At 42.9% G+C, this 17,642-nt stretch overlaps 1 protein-coding gene across 1 annotated transcript in view; it reads right to left on the bottom strand.

Annotated features, from left to right (window-relative positions):
- RREB1 (ras responsive element binding protein 1) overlaps positions 1-17,642 on the bottom strand; it is a 146,361-nt gene that overhangs the window by 127,054 nt on the left and 1,665 nt on the right. The gene's annotated exons all lie outside the window — the stretch shown is intronic.

Here is a 17,642-nt window from a genome sequence, read left to right on the forward strand (position 1 = left end):
GTGGGCAGGGGAGGGAGGCAGGCTGGGCTCAAGTCCCATCTAGGGCTGCAGCACCTGGGCAGGTGTTGGTAGTACTGCAGACCAGGTCTCCACATACCACAATGCAGAACACACATGAGCCAGGAGAGCTACACTAGTGCTATTAACACAGAAACCAATAGATCAACATTGTAAACATGAGACAGTATTTAAGTAAACAAGTCCCCAAAGAGATATACCAGACCAAAGGGATCTGAACCCAACCCTTCTGTGTCAGGGCCCAAAATGCAAACAGAGCTCCCGTTGCCCTACGTGCCTTACCTACCCCACATCACCCTCTCGAGAGTGGCTCACCAGGAGCTGGTAGCTAAGAAGTCAAATACTGAGCCAGAGTATGTGATTCAGCTTTTAAACAAGTCTATGGCTGTAAAGAAATAAAGCCTGCCTGTGTGTATGCATTATTCCAGTGGCTTTAGGCAACTCGGAGATCCTGAGTGCTGCTTGGTTCATCCTGTACCAGCTGCTGAGATGCGCTCTCAGCCTCGGGCCAGAAATAAACAGTGAAGTGAGCCACAGCAGCCACGCAGGCACAGGCACAGCCATGCTCCCCCTCCAAGGATGTCTGCAAAGCCTCCTCAGGCCATCCTGCTCAAAACCTAGGACTCGCACCTACAGGAAGAAAGCTCCAACTCTGCCCCAGCCCACCCTGCCCCTCCCCGCTTGGACCTCACCCCATGCTTTTTCCATAAGCCTGAGCCTTCCCAGGGTACCTGGCTCAGAGTTCAGTTTGCACTCCTACAGACAAGAACCACCATGCTTAAAACTAGCATCCGCAGGTCAATTAGAAATAGTTCAGACAAATTTTGAGGCATTCAAATAATGTGTTATGCTCAAATCCAAGCAAACTGTTAAAAAATCAGGACAAATGAACCAAGTCAATGTTCAGAATTGTTGGGCTAGGAACTCTGCAAGTACCCAGGTCTAATGAGATTTTTGTATAACAAAATAAATTCCCAAAAGCCAACGGAGATGGGCCACAAAACTTCCTGGTAGCCTAACTAGCTGCAAGATCTCAGAAATGTGGACATCTCTAAGCCTGTTTCCTGTCTTTAAAAAAGGAGAATAGTGCACCTCAACCATGCAATAACAGAGGCAACCCCAGCATGCCCCTGGGCATATGGTGACTCCCTTCCCTCACCAGTATGCCCTGGCTGGTCACACAGGCACAGGGAACCACTCCGCGGCACGTTCAGATGCTTCTCCACCCCAATTTCCCTCCTGGGCCCCCAAAGCCCCACAACAGCTTACCGGCATCCCACTTCCTCCGGCATAATTCTAACTCAAATGAGAACAAAACTGAACAAAAAAAGGTTGCCATCAGTTCGTTAAATCGTAACATATAACAATTTTGGGTGATGAAAATTACCAAACTATTGAATCTACAGGGGCCTACCCAATTTGTCACAACCCTCTCTGCCAGGCCCCCTAGTCTGTGGGTATAGGCTTTGAAGTGCATAAAGTCACACATACAAAAAGTGAACACATCCTCCCTCGAGGACAGTGGACTCTGAAAACCTAAGAGTAAAGGCAATATTGGGCCTCTACAATAATTAATAAACCACTAACTGTCTTTGAGGCCTGCTATCTGACTCCCTTCACATCCCCTGCCCCAGATTTTTTAAGCCTTGGGTGGCGCACAGTACCCCCTTTCCTGGCTGAGCTCCAGGGAGGGAGCTGGAATCCCAGCAGAGGCCTGGGAACCTATGAAGTGCAGAGCAGTTACCTGGGTAAATGCAAATGCTACGCAGGTGAGCATGGCCTGAACAGATTCTATTTCCACCAGTGTCTTTCATCGCCTAAAGCAGCGGTTCTCAACCTGTAGGTCGCGACCCCTTTGGCCGTCGAACGACCCTTTCACAGGGGTCGCCTAAGACCATCCTGCATATCAGATATTTACATTACGATTCATAACAGTAGCAACATTACAGTTATGAAGTAGCAACGAAAATAATTTTATGGTTGGGTCACAACATGAGGAACTGTATTTAAAGGGCCAGAAGGTTTGGAACCACTGCTAAAGCCTCCATCCACAGTGTCATCAAGACCATAAAAAGTCCTGGCTGGTGGCTCAGTTGGTTGGAGTGTCGTCCTATAGATCAAAAGGTGGCGGGTTCGATTCCTGGTCAGGGTACCTATGTGGGGGTTTGATCCCTGGAGTGTGTATGAGAGGTAACTGATCCATGTGTGTCTCGTTCTCTTCTTCCCTCCCCTCCTCTCTCTCTCTTCCTCTCTTTCCCTCCCTCCCTCTTGTAAATCAATAAAGCATATCCCCAGGTAAGGATTTAAAAAACAAAAAAACTCACAAATAGCCCTCTGCCTGCTCCCTCTCCAAGCCCACATTCACTCCTGACAAAATTGTGCTTAAAATGAATAAACAGTCCCCTTCTGACAACAGTGTCCACCCTCAACACAGGGCAGGGTAAAAATAGGGTTATAATTGTTTGTATGGAAAATACTACAGTAATTAATAAATAATAATACAAGAATAAACTCCGTGCTGTGTGTACTCACAACTGTAAACCTACTTTAGCCCTACCCTGTATTTTTAAGGGGGGAAAAAATCAAGTCTCTTTTCTCTAACTAATTCCACTACCCTCGATGAGCTTAAGTAAGTACTAATGAGCATAACACAACTAAGGAAGTTTATACATTGTTAAACTGAATTCCATTCGCTGAAAATAAAGGTCCACTTTTCTAATCATTTAACAACACTTCAGATGGCTGCCCACAGGTCCTGGGCTGAAAAATCTGGAAAATAATGGGGAGGGGGAGAAATTATTCTGCTAAATATGGCACCAAATTCCAAGTTTATTCTGCACTTTGCTTAACAAGTCTCCTCTACTGCCTAATTTTTCTAAAGGGTTAGCGGTGTTCTCTCTCTGAAACAGAGCAGCTCACATCACACTCTACTTCAAAGCATTTGATGGCCTACCCGACAGAGCTGTCTGTTTAGTCACCACCCCTCTCATCCTAACTCAACACAGCACCCTCAACCCTAGTCACACTCCTGCCCTATCTTGTCCCCAAATAAACCTCGTATTTTTGTACTCCAGGGCCTGTATTTACAGTTCTTTTGCCTAGAAGTTCATTTTCCCTTCCCCACATGCTTCTCCACATGGTCAGCCCTTCACATCTGAAGACATCATTTCCTCTTTCCCTGACCACTTCCCACTTCCAGGTCCTCTGCCTGTCCTGGTGCCTCTGCTGGTTTGATGCCTAGTGAATTTTAGGGCAGGGACCAGGCTGTACTCATCCTTGCGCCCCCAGATCCTGGTACCTGGGGCACGTGGCAAGGAGTGGTTTCCAGTACGAGGAAGCTGATGGCAGTATTCATACCTAAGAAAGCACAGACTGCTGGTCTCCCAATCTAGACCTCTTTTCTCTCTTCTGATGAAACTAGCAAACTGTCATGAGCAAAACAAGTCGTAATAGCAGTAGCAGTAAATAGAAGATAGCTCAGTTGTAATTGAGCTGGTGGCACACAAGGCTGAAATTTCCTGTTTGTTAATTAATTTCAAAACAATCCTTCTCCACAGACCCACCAGAAACAGAAAATAGACCATTAAGTACTCATCATAATTCAAGACCTGCGAGTTCTGTAACTTGCTCAGGCACCCCCACAAAAGGGGAGGAATAACGCACACTGGTAAGTAAGCCCATCCCCAAAACATCCTAAGACTGGAGATCCTCCAGTGCACATGGCTCCTACTGCTTAAAAAGCAAAATAAAAACAAAAAAAATACCTACCCCAGGCTGTCTCCTTTAAATATGGACACCTTTTCAGATTAGGTCAATAATTAGATCAATCCCATTGCTGCGCCTACTTCACTAGCACCACAGATCGCTGGGCCTCTTCCACCGCCAGTCCTGCCTCCAATACCAATTTCAAGGCAAAATCTTAAATTTATATATGAAATAAAATGACAATAACCCATTATAACATAAAACAACAACAGACCTGTTTTCAAGGCACAGAAACCCAAAGCAATACTCAATCCCCCAAACGCTTACAGAACTGACAGTTTCCAGGCTCCCCAAAAGAGGCCAACACACTATTCTTACTTGGAAACAGAACTCAAGCATTCTCAGTGAGGCTAACAGTGAGTGTCCACAGAAAGCACTTGAGGCATGCACCCACTGCCCACCACACACAGGACCAGCAGAAGCCCCCCGTCCAAGCCCACTTTCTCCCACCGTGTGAAAGACAATCTCCCTTCCATTGGAACCCCTTCAATGGGAACTTGGGGACAATTTTACCCTCCAGCAGGATGTGTGCAGGCCTCACCCTACCTCTGCACAGGGTCTCTCCGACAGTGCTGGCCCGGCCACTCTGGGGTAGCACTTCCCGGTGGCTCCCTGTGAACCAGCACCACCTCTGCAAGTCCCCCTCCTGATCTCCACAGAAGCGCTGCTCTAACTCGTCAACAGAGAGAATGACCTATTTCACAGGTAAGTTTTAACCGACTATTTCCAGAAGCCAGCAACCCCATCACGCACTTGTTCTTGCCCATCTTTCCCTAGATGTGTACCATGGGGCTCTGCACACAGCAAGTTTTCAGGGGATACTTACTTAGTGAACATATCATGCCATGGGAGGTAGTCTGGCAGGGGCTCCACGCTCAGGCTCTGGAGTCAGGCTGCACTGTGTGACTCCTACTAGCTGCCTCTCTGGGTCTCAATTTCTTCATCTGAATAATGAGGATAATAATTGTACCTACATCACAGGGTCAAAGGGTTGTTATGAGGAATGAATGATGACCCATGTAAAGGATTTGGGACCGTGGTAACTAGAACTTGCTCAATAAATACTGTTCCCACTCCTCTCATGCTAAGAGTTTTTCCACATGAAAAGCCTAACAACCAAAAAGGGGTGAAAATTAAAGTGGAACAATTTAAAATTATCAGACTGGAGTCAGATGGATTCAGTCCAGCAAGGGCAGCAGAGAAACTGATAGACTTAACTTCTGATTTATCTGATTTAAAGCAAATACAAGCGGGCCTTGACTAATGATGCTTCTCACCAAAGGAGGTTTGTAACTCAAATGCACTCTGCTGAACATATTTAAATGCACCCTGGGTAGATGCCTTTATAATATGAATCACCACATTGTGTCTGTGGTTTATAGCTGGATTTCCGTCTCCTTTTTCTGTGGAGATACGGGAGGCAGCACGAGCTACCATCAGACTTCGCAGAGACAAGCAAGCCAGGGGTGCCCTCCAAAGTTCCACTTACCACAAAGAACACAGTGAAATAAAGCTGGGGGCCATGTGATCACGTTCTCTAAATATAATCATGTGGCCAGTGCTATCCGCACTACCTCCCCTACACACACACACACACACACACACACACACACACACACTTTTTTCTTGACTATACCACAACGGGGACACATGACCACACACCATCTCCTCTCCAGTAGATTGATAAAAACTCAAAGCAAGCTTCACAAGACACATGCCACAATTATTCACTCACATCAACATCAAGGATTGCTCAAAAAGAGCCAAAAACAACAAAAATGAGAAGAGGGGTACGAAGAAGAGGTGGGTGCCCCCTCCCTGCCCATTCTCAACACTTAAAAGCCACAAAAGGACCCCCCTGCACCGCACTCACCCATTCTAAGGCAGAGCAGCCATTGCCCGAGGAAAAAGTAATCTTTACAGCGTGTATCCAATGTCACACTCTTAGCAAGACCACAGTGGCTTTGGGTTCACAATGAAGGAACATATCACAGACACCCTTAAGAAGCATCACAAGACCTGGCTTGACTTATCCACTTTGAACTTCTTTGGGGAAAGCTCACTAAAACCAAAGCATGTATTTCTTTTCTCTCTCTTTTTTAAATATATGTTTATTAACTTCAGAGAGGAAGAGGGAGAGAGAGATAGAAATAACAATGATGAGAGAGAATCATTGATCAGCTGCCTCCTGCAAGCCCCCCACTGGGGATCAAACCCATTACCCGAGCACGGGCCCTTGACCGGAATTGAACCTGGGACCTTTCAGTTCACAGGCCGATGCTCTATCCACTGAGCCAAACCAGCTAGGGCACATGTATTTCTTTATTAACTTAGTTCATTAACCTCTTCAAGAGCTTTACATAAAATATATGTAGTCAATTTTTGCCCTGGCAGGTGTGGCTCAGTTAATTGAGCATCATCCCCTGCATGGAAAGGTCACTGGTTCAATCCCTGGTCAGGGTGTATGCAGGAGGCAACCAGTTCTCTCTCTCTTTCTCTCTCTCTTCCCCTTTCTCTTCTTCTCTCTATAAAAAAAAATCAATAAAAAAAGAAAAAATATACATACTAGTATATATATTCAAGTTTCATTCAGTTGATCTTAACACAGTAGATGGTCTAACATATCCAGAAGGCAGCCACATAGAAGACATTCCAACACCCCAAAGGCTAGGGAACTTAACACCACGAACCCTCAGAAAGCAACACCAAGGACACAAGTACACAACTGTTTAGATAGAGTGCATGGTCACCGTTATCGAGCCGTTATGGATGTGTTTTCCAAAAGTGGTCACTGACACCAATTTTGGATGTTCCTTAAAAGGGCCATTATCTAGTAAGCTCTATTTGCAACAAGCTTCTCATTAGACCTACAAATCCACATTTCTGCTTGGGTGAAAGACTGGGTTGTTTACACAATACGTTAAGATTACAATTTTCAAAAAACACGTTTAAATCCAGTTTTTAAAGCTTTTCTTCCCAGCATCTCCTTACCAAGCTATTTCAGTTAGAAAAAAAAAAAAAAAAGTGGGAGGGCAAGGTCTTTTCCCCTTATCAGTTAGTCTTATCAAATGCAGGGTGACCTGCTCTAAGGGGATTTATGGTGGCAGTGATGCAGGAACACCTAAGCTCCTCAGCAAGAGATGGAAAATCTCATTCTCCCTAATGTGAGCAAATGACCGAGGCTCACTGGCGCCCAGTGAGACCTTCAGGTGACGTCAGGACTGACACGGTAAAGGAGAAGTGTCACTGGGATGACATCAAAGAAAAGCATTACCCAAATCGGGGAGGGCTGCTAAGACCTTCTTCTGAGACATATTAAAGGATGGCGCCCCAGCTCACACACAAAGGGATGGCTATGCAGGCAAGTGAGGCAGTCACCCTTCGGAAGCAGGAGTTGGGTAGAGGAGAAAAGAAATGAGTGAGGGTGGCCCTCACTGAGCCGCGCAGAGCACTCACAAATGGAGCTCTCGGAGGGTCAGATTGCACAAGGCAGCATGCCTGCACTCGGCTTCTGGTTTTTACCAACTCAGCGGAAAACACATCACTTTCTATCTCTTTCCACAAAGATTTTGTTTGCCTTGAAAAAAAAAAAAAGAGTTAATTAAGGCAGTAAAAACCCAAGGACTGCCTGGGTCGCAAGTCTGCCATCACCAGAGGTGTTCAAATACAGGCTACACAATCGCTCAGTGGGGACAACCTCCATTCCTTGTGAAAGGGATTAAATCTTTTTCTTTGGCACCCACAGATCTAGTGTAAAGCCTGGCACACAGTAGATACACAAGTTTTGTTTACGAATGAACTTTGTTTTCACACAGATTACTGGTCAAGCAAAATACTGCTGTCGGTCTGAGACATTCGGAGCGTCAGGTGACCACTGAGCAACTAAGAAATAAACTGGAAAATCAGGTCATGAAAGGAGTCCTAACACTAAGGAAAAGAGGCTTGAGCAATTCTGAGAGTCCTAAGTTGTTCTTACCCAAAGCCTCTTCCCCTCAGCCCTACGCTTCAGTCACAGATAAAGCATCACTGAAACAAACAGCAGCCTAAATGCCCTTCAGATTCAGCTGCATATCTCATCTGAAAATCATGCAGAAGCTCAGGCTATCTACACGAAACCACCCATGTTCCTTTTGGCATCAGGAATTCAAAGGAAGAAGGAAAAGGAGAGGGGAGGCAAGGAGGAAGCCATCTGTTTGTTTCCATACGGAAGACCGTAACTTCCCTTTTTCACTTTTATAAACACTTTTTGTGCTTCATCCATGCCAGGTATATAATTTTTAACCAATAGAAAATAATACAAGTAGAGAAAATGCTGGGGGAAAATTGAAAACATAAATATTTAACTATTTAAAGATACTTTGTTCATAAACCTTGCTTAATCCTGCTTTCTGATCTCAAAGAAAGGCGTATCACCATCCACCTGCTACAAAAGCCAGAAACCTGAAAGTCCTCTCCCTCTTCCCCACCCTACCCCACCCCACTCCACCCAGCTGTAAGTCCTTCCTACCTCATAAATCTCTGTCAAACCCAGAGGCCATAGTCGGTTTGGCTCAGTGAATAGAGCATCTGCCTGGGGACTGAAGAATCCCAGGTTCGATTCCGGTCAAGGGCACATACCCACCAGGTGAGGGCTCGATCTCCAGTAGGGGGAGTGCAGGAGGCAGCCCATCAATGATTCTCGCTCATCATTGATGTTTCTATCTCTCCCTTCCTCTCTCTGAAATCAATAAAAATATATTTAAAAAAAACACAACCATTGCCATCATACTCCAAGCCACCACTGGTTTTCAAAGTTTTGAAAAACTAGCCTTCTCACCAATCTTGAAATGGAAGGCAAAATAGTTTCCTCCTTCTCCAGTCTGGGCAGGAGTAATCTTTCCAAATGCAAACCTCATCAATGCCATTCCTAGGCCTAATACCCTCTATGGCTTCCCAGAGTTAAGAAAAAAAAAATTCCAAAATGAAGGTGAGCTACAAACAGCATGCTCTAGCTCCTATCTACGTCACCATGCATGTCATTTACTTCGTCTTTTCCCTCTACACACACACCCACATTTCTCATCTCAGTGGCCACACGTCCTCTCCAACCCCAACCTCGGGGCCTTTTGTATTAGCTGTCTGTCCTCAAACACACTCTCCTTCCCTTCACCATCCCCTTCAGCTATTAGCTCAAATGCTAATTTTGAGGAATGCCTTCCTTGATCTGCCTCCCAGCATCCTCTGCTTCTCCCACAGACTCAGAGGACAAATTTCACTTCACATGTTCTTGTCATATTTAACTTTTAGCACTTAGCACAGAAAGTCTATGAAGCAACTAGCAATTGTTTCTCCTACGAGTACCCTTGGTGCTTAAAAACATAGTAGGTATTCAAATATTTATTGAATAAATAAAAATCAATAACTAAAGACCTATAAATGTTTTATTTTAAAAAGCCACTATGAGGTTGGCAAATTTTGGGTTGGGGGAAAAAATGTTTTCCAAAAGGATATTGAATCTGATACTGATTCCAACTTGATATAATATTTAGAAGTAGGGGGTTAGGAAGTTTTACCATTTAAGCCACAAATGGATCTCAGAAATCTTATTTTTCACGATTTAAACACAAATTAAATTCAGAGATATAAGAGGTAAGCCTTCTTTAAATTACATTTGGTTTAAAATTTTAAGTAGGACAGTTTAATCCAATGTAGGTTTAACTAGCCAAGTTGTGGGGAAACCTATTTGAGAGGTTCACTAAACAGTTTTATGCATTTATCCCCCAAAACAATTAAATGCCCTAAAGTGGAAGAGAAATGGCTTTTAAAATGTGTTTAATTCCTTGCTTGAAAAGGAAACTCATTCACATGGCTCAAAACGTAAAGGTACAAGAGTGTCCACAGGCAAAACGCCTCTCACCCCATCTTCTTGGTACCTCCCCTATTTCTGGAGATATTTGTGCCACTTCTAAAAGAAAGTTAAGAAAAGATTTTGATTTGATTTTGTATATTCAGAAGTAGGTTTGGCTTTTTCTAACAATAAAGTCTCAGCATAAATGAAGCTCCCCTAAAACAGTGAAAATTATTCTTTGTATAAATATTATGTATCACTGACCTCTATCAAGTATGTATATTGTACATGCACACACACACAAAGAAAGCAAGACCCATATCCCGTAGGTTTCTGGCTTGGTATTTTGTTTTAAACCCAAGGACTAAAGGAAAAAAGAAAAGTTAAATTATACACAGACCACCACTCCTATTAACTCATACCACTAATGAAACAAAAATCTAACTAAGCAGAGAAAATGGGCCCACACACTGGAGCTCTGAAATGATTTTGTTCTTTGATCTGTGTGCCCATCTCTCCCATTTAATATAAACTTCAAACCAATAGCCAATCAAAAGTGGTTATAATTAGTAAGGGCCCGAGTGTGACAGCTTTTAGTGCAATCAGGCATTAACAATGGTCTTTTTCTCTTAAATTTCAAGTAAATTAAGCTGAGCAAACTTTTATTTTAAAATGTCTGTAATTCAAATTCTTTACCACCAGTGTGCACTTAGCACCAAATCTCTGCCTGATTGGTGTGCTGAAGATGTTAGTTTATATCTATTTCTTCCTCTTATTTTTTACTGATATTTAGGACTTAGCTTCCAAATTACCTGTGCTCCAAAAATAACATGCACCTCTTCAAAAACTCTAATTTTTGTATTAGAAAATGATTTAAATCAACAGTTATTATCAAATAAGCACCAACTTGAGCTAGGTACAGAAGATGGAAAAATAGGAGTAAAAGTCCCTCCCTAATCTTTTTTTTTTTTTAAATGATTTTTAGAGACAGAGGAAGGGAGGGAGGCAGAAGAGACAGAGACAGAGAGAGAGAGAGAGAGAGAGAGAGAGAGAATATCATTGTGAGACAGAAACATCTATCGGTTGCCTTCTGCACAAGCCCTGACCGGGGATTGAACCCAGAACCTGGGTATGCACCCAAACCAAGAATTGAACCAGCGACCCTTTGGTGCACAGGATGATGCTCAACCAACTGAGCCACACTGGCCAAGGCTCTCCCTATTCTTGATGGGGTGGGGGGGGGGGGGTTGGGTCTGGGAGAGAACATGTGAACAGGTAAAATACAACTGACAGACTAGACAGATGAGGGTGAGTTAATCTGGGTGGAGGATATAATTCTCCCTGCAAGAGGTGGAATTTGAGATTTGTCTTGAAAGATTTAAGAAATGCTGTTTACTACAAGTGGATGGGGATAATACAGAATGACCAATCCATGTAAAAGCAGAAGTAGCGAGAAAGTATTCAGTGTAGCAATGGTGTATAGGAGAGAGTGGCAAGAGCTAAAACTAGAAAGACAATTTGGAAGCAGATGATGAAGGTCCTTGTGTGCCAAATTGAGGAGTTTGGATTTCTTCCTGTGGACAAAAGGGAGCCAAGCGATGTTTTTCAGCAGGCAAACACCATGTGCAGCTTTAGCTTTTGAGCAGAACAGAGAATGAACTGGAGTTCCGACCCACTGGTGATAGGAAATTAACTGAGGAGGCGTTTGCGGCATGATGAGGGCCTTAGGTCAGGAGCAGTGGGACACTGGGTTCCAGAGTTAGACTAGAGAGAAGTTTCAGGGAGGTCTGCTAATTGAACCTGGGGGCTGAGGGTTGAGAGAGACTAGAGGTAAGGACTGCAATGCACTTTCGGGCCTGGAAGACTGGGTGGATGGTGAATTCCAGATCAGATTCTAGAAGGGAAGGGATGACTTTTATAAGTTACCTCTGAGGTACCTGCAGGTGATCAGGGTGACAAAAGGTCCCAGCTTGGGGAAAGTTGTAAATGGAGATAGAGAGCAGGAGGAGAGGCAGAAGAGCATCAGAATCCATGGCTCTTATTACTGTACTGAAGGGTGCAGGTGGCTTTAGAACCCGCCACCGAGCCCCATCAGCACCAATGGATGCGAACTGGTTGCTGACAGTCTGTCCACTGATTTAGGATGTGCAAAAAGCTACCTTCAAGAGTTACATATTTCTAGAACAGTGATGGCGAACCTATGACACGCGTGTCAGAGGTGACACGCGAACTCATTTTTTTGGTTGATTTTTCTTTGTTAAATGGCATTGAAATATATCAAATAAATATCAAAAATATAAATCTTTGTTTTACTATGGTTGCAAATATTAAAAAATTTCTATATGTGACACGGCACCAGAGTTAAGTTAGGGTTTTTCAAAATGCTGACACGCCGAGCTCAAAAGGTTCGCCATCACTGTTCTAGAAGGTAAGTGAGAATCCAGGACAAGTGGCACCTGTGCTTAAAAGATCACTCCTGTCCCTAACTGAGACATTTCTGGTCTGAAGAATTCAGTTTTATATTTGTATATCCCTCCCCCCCCCCGCCCCCCCCCGCCCTTTAAATCAACCACCTTTGTTGTGTATTTGAGGTCCTGGCATCCCAGGAACATAAAAATAACCACAGTCTCTTCCCCATGTTCTCTCCCTAGCCCTTCCAGCCCTGGCAGCAGGTCTGCCATCCACCCTCTCAAAGAGAAGACGTAGGAACAGAGGACCAGACTTCAAAACACTGTCTTGTAAAAAGGGCGAATAGTTATGTAAGAATTTTGCAAAATACGTAAAAAAACAACAACAAAATAAGGGTGACTAGGAGTGCAGAAGCATTAACTGTCAATCGAGTAAGGGCTAGTTCAAACACTTTTAAAAGGGGGGGTGGTGGTATACTCCACATAAATTACAACGTGAGGGAGACCTGGCAGATGACAGCCCCAGAGCAAGTTTCCTAAATGACTGAAGAAGCGACTTGGAAAGCTGAGCCACCTACCAGAACAGCTTCCTGGTGCCAATGAATCTGGTTTGTTTTAGAAGCAGATGAGTTCTAGAACTTTTATTTACTAAGAGGTTTTAAAATACATTTGATGCCACTTAATGTTTTCCCCAACCCCAAAGTTTCTGTGAAACCTTGAACTTGCCAACCATGGTAACTTACAGGCCTATAAAAAGAGCTTACTTGCTTTATAAAATTTCAGATGTTCAAATATATCACATGCAACACTGTGAGTACACCCAGGCTACCTGCACATAAGACACAACTATAGTACTTTAAAGCACACTTTCTCATCCTCCACTGACATTTGGGATTGGGTAATCCTCTGTTGTGGGGCCACCACCGTGGTTCGCCACCTATGGCTTCTACCCACTAAAGGCCAGTAGCACCCTCCCCAGCAAAGCAATCAAAAATGTCTCCAGACATTGCCAAATGCCCCCTGGAGGCAAAACCGCTCAGTTGAGAACCAGCTTTAAAGGGAGAGCCTAAAGCTTACAACTGGTCTTTTCCTTATCCAGTCCTTATTGAACTATTCTTATTCACTAAGAATAACTTGCTAGTTCTATTTGTCTCTCGCACTCAAAGCAAAAAAGAAAGCGCTGCCTTCCCTGATTTGGAAATAAAATCCTAGGCAAAGTCTGCCTAAAGTAATGGCATTATGCACCATTCTGGAAAGGAAATCCAGATGGGCACCCACAAAGTTTCCTGAGCTCAAAATATAATACTTTCTTCCATAAATAGAATTTTACTTTCTGGGACATTTATTTCATCCTTACAACAACTCCACAATATAGAAAACCTGCTGGGAAAAACGTGTATAATCGTATTCATCAACAGAAATGCTGCCAAAGGCTAAAACGTTTCTTTTTTAATTGCTTTACATCTTCAGATTCAACCACAGAATTATGTTTTAAATGATCTGGTCCCTTTTTAAACACATACACACACACACATTCACACACACAAATAGAGAGGTACTGTATATTTACTGCTCAGTCTTCTGAGGCCGAGCGGACTTTAAAAAGCAGGTGTTGTACAGAGCTAGGCTGGGGTTAGGGTCCTACCTAGGCTTGATTTATGACCAGCCACTGGGTGGAAATCAGCACAGTTTTAAAATGGGTTAATATAACCACCCAATCTTCACTGTGTTGCTCTGAGGATAAAATTGGAATCTTATTAAACGCCTTCTTCACAAAAGCAGGGTGACGTTAACTTTGTCCAAGGTACACCCTATTGAGAAAGGAAATTTTCAAAGTAATTAAACCACTAAAAGTCTCAAACATTTGTATAACAATCCTACCCCACAGTTTCTGAAAAAGGGGGGAAACTAGATGAGATACCAAGCAGCCAGGGGAAAAACAAATAGAGCCATTTAAAAGCTTTATCTAATTACCCCCACTGAGACTTTTTCTCTGCAGTCTGGCTGGCTGACAAAGAATGTGGGGGTTTTCATTGGGCTTTCTCCACCCTATCAGGACCACCCGCCCTCATGGAGTCTGAAAGGCCTCAGGTGAATCCTGCAGGAGCAGTCAGTGCCCGGTCCTGGGGATTTTACAGAGGCTTTCAAATTCTCTTAGCATTACTTGCTTGAATCACACTGAACAAACAGTCTCCACCCTCTCCCACTTCTTTTGTCTGAAGCACCTATTCACCAGCAGCCACCTCTACTGATGGCTGACTGGCTCACCTGTATCCTGAAGTACCATCAGAAACAAGATGCACCAGTAGCTGGAAGAAACAGCTCCCCGTGCCCTCTTCCAGGGCCTCCCTTCCTCTCCACCCCACCCCATCTCCACCAACTGACGATACCAACAGTCAATACCCAGGGAAGGTGAGAAGAGAAACTGAGACCAGCACAGTGGATGACACTGTCCACAGGACAGCTAACATAACAGGGAAAAGTCCATCCCCTCACTCCCATCTTCCTCATTCTTCTATCCCAGTAGTAATGCAAATATTTCAACTGGTTTTCCTCTGTATTCTGCCTCCTATTAGAGTTGGGGAAATTAAAAATAAGTGATGCATTTCAGAAAGCACATCGTATGCCTCCCTCTGTGTTTCATATGGTACACCTTTTACCTCTGATTTATGGGGAGGGCCCCTAAGGCATGGAAACCACAATCTGACCCCTATGTTTTGAAGAGGGCCGGGGCTATTTCTACTCAAAATCATTTCCTAAGTCAGACAGAAAAAAAAAAAAATCATATACCCTGCCTCCTCAAAGGAACCCATCCAATTTCTTAATTATATTTGGATATAAAAATATTACTCAACTTTGCCTGTTCAGTAGGTCATATGTACACAAGTAACCTTGAGGCAGGGAAACTTTTGACTTACAGAGGACTTGCCTTTCAACCAACCACAGCTTCAGTTAGATTTCAACCATTTTATCTCACTGAAAACGCCAAGATCCTTGAACATAGTTATGGCAGAAATGTATATCACATCCCGCCCCCTAACATTTGGTCAGTCCTTCCAAAGATATTCTACACCTAATATAATTATTTTTAAAAGGTATTTAGAACTGGGTTGAGTAAACTGAGATGAAGAAGTGGAGTAAAAAGGAGGAGGAGCCCTATCAAAACCTAAAGGAATGATAATCTCAGTAAAGGGGTAAGAAAATGATGTCCTGTTATTAGGAGAGACTATATTGCATACTTCCTACTGATACTATACTGCATTTCTATCTTTTAAATGCTAATCTGTTTAATAAGGAGTGAACTAAGACATTGCTTCATGTATTAGGTAGATTTTCCAAAACAAACTAAAATTTCTGCTACTAATAAATGAAATACAAGTGATGTTACTCACACATATCCTCCTGAATGTAAGGTTTAACCTGAATACACAGGTAATATACAAGAAGTCCCCCCAGACGAACTGTCATTTGACACCAGAATTGGTCAGAGAGCTTGAACTTCAATTAAAAGACACTTACAAAAGAAAGAGTGCTTATTTAAATATGATAACAAAAACAAAACAAACTTAACATCCTACCTTCCTGGGTCAAAGGACATGGGGAACTCAGAAATTAATTAAAGCTAGTAAATAATGTAAACCAGGGAAGGACTCCTTTTCAAAAATGCTTTGGTTAATTTTAGCATCCTTCTGTTTAGCTGCTTAGCAACCCTTATCCTATGACCTTTTGAGCATCACCTACTTTTCAGAAGGATAATGAATAGAAACATCAAAAGGGATTCACATCTGACTCTTTCTAGTGAACATATTGAACCAATTTCTGTAGGAGTTAAATTTATATTAATTATGCCATAAACCTAAAAGAATTTTTAAAATTTTATTAATCAGGAAATAGCCTTTGCTGAAGGTAGTAAATGATGTTGACAACTGAGCATAAGGTAGCAAGCAAAGATTTCCAAACTGACCTAGGAAGTGGACCAACACAGCAATTCAAAATTGAACATAAAAAATGAAAGCTACATAATAGCAATCAGCTACTACCTGACCTACAGCAAGTAACTAATAAACATCTGTACATCAGGTGCAGGACTAACAAGGTTAGGTTTATTTCCCTTCTTCAATATCTGTACCTGTCCTGGATGCAAATAAGACCTCAGAAATCGGCCTGAAGAAATCTAAAATAGAAGACCCTTGAGTCAAAAGGTCATTTGTTGGATGATGTAAATAGTTAGGAATGGATGCACCACCTCTGCCAGCTGAGTCAGACCCATCTTCCCCATCACATAACAAACTGACGGCGTAGATTCTTGATTTTCTAATGAAAAATTAGTATCTAGAAAACTCAGAATCATATGCTATAGAACAGTAAGCATCAGCAGCACTTACGAGTATCACACAGTCAGGAAATCCTCCTTAAAAACAAAATATCCTAAAGTGCAATCAGCTTAGCAGTATTTTTAAGAATGATAAAACAGTGCAAGTTCATTAACAATCTAAAATGGAGCACAAGCTAAACAAATAACTAAATCAAAGGGATCTCCCTTTCTTTTGTAAAAAGGGGGTAGGAGAGAAGGTATTTTTTCACACATTTAAAACTTGATAAAAGCCATTCAAATGTTTAATTCATCAGTGTAACCAAAGCTCAAAACACATCAAAGCAGGATCCATCAGCCGGTACCCAGAAGGCTCCCTCCAAAAGCAGCAATAAAAAAATAAAAATAATCTTAAAGTTAGTGGCTCACCTTTGCATAAATTTGAAGACTAACTTTGAACCCATTCCTTCAAAAGTTCTTTGTGACTCTTGAAGGAAGCATAGAACTAAACGTTTGCAAAAAAAGAAGAAGTTTCAGCCAAGACTTCAGCCTCTTAGACTTCCGGGTTACATTAGGTCTTAGAACTGGAAAAAGCACCAGATCTGGGGGATACATTTTAAGGATTGTGAATGTGGTGGTGGTGGTTGGGGGCACCGCCCCCCAAACACAAAACAAAAACCATTCCTTTCGCTGCAGTTCCTATTTCTCCACCTTCCACTTCAATTAAACTTATTTCAGAATACACTCACGTGCATGCACAGACCACTGAATATTTAAAGAAAAAAATATCTCAAAATTATGGGATGCACATTAGCAACTCAACCTTCGCAGAAATCATCTCAAGTCTCTTCAAGACAGAAATACCTCCCTATTTCCAGCATCCCTATCCAACAAGAAACCTTTCTATCCATTGGTTTTCAAAAGGTTAAGCCTAAATCTAAACTCTAAAACAAGCATGAGGGTTAATCCCGCTACTGATGAAAACCTTCGGGCAGGTTTTTCAGCACACCAAAAAGTTATATTTTTTTATTTACCCTTCTACCCATCTCCACCGCCATCACCACCACCACCCCCAAAAAGAAAAAAACTCCAAAGTGCCCCGAATGTGTGCTGCTGCTGGCTCTGAAGCCGTGTAGAATTTCGTAATGGAATGTGAACTGCTCGTCCGGATCTGGGCTCACGTTCTATCTTCTAACCAGTAAGCAGCGAGGGAGGGCAAATCTGCTGAGCAAGGAGAAATACTTTCCTCCTCTTTTATAACCCATCACGGATGCACCGCGGACGCTGGACGCGAGCTGCACGCGGCGCCTGT

Source organism: Myotis brandtii, unplaced genomic scaffold (genome assembly GCF_000412655.1).
Source record: "Myotis brandtii unplaced genomic scaffold, ASM41265v1 scaffold1144, whole genome shotgun sequence".
Classification (NCBI taxonomy): Eukaryota; Metazoa; Chordata; class Mammalia; order Chiroptera; family Vespertilionidae; genus Myotis; species Myotis brandtii.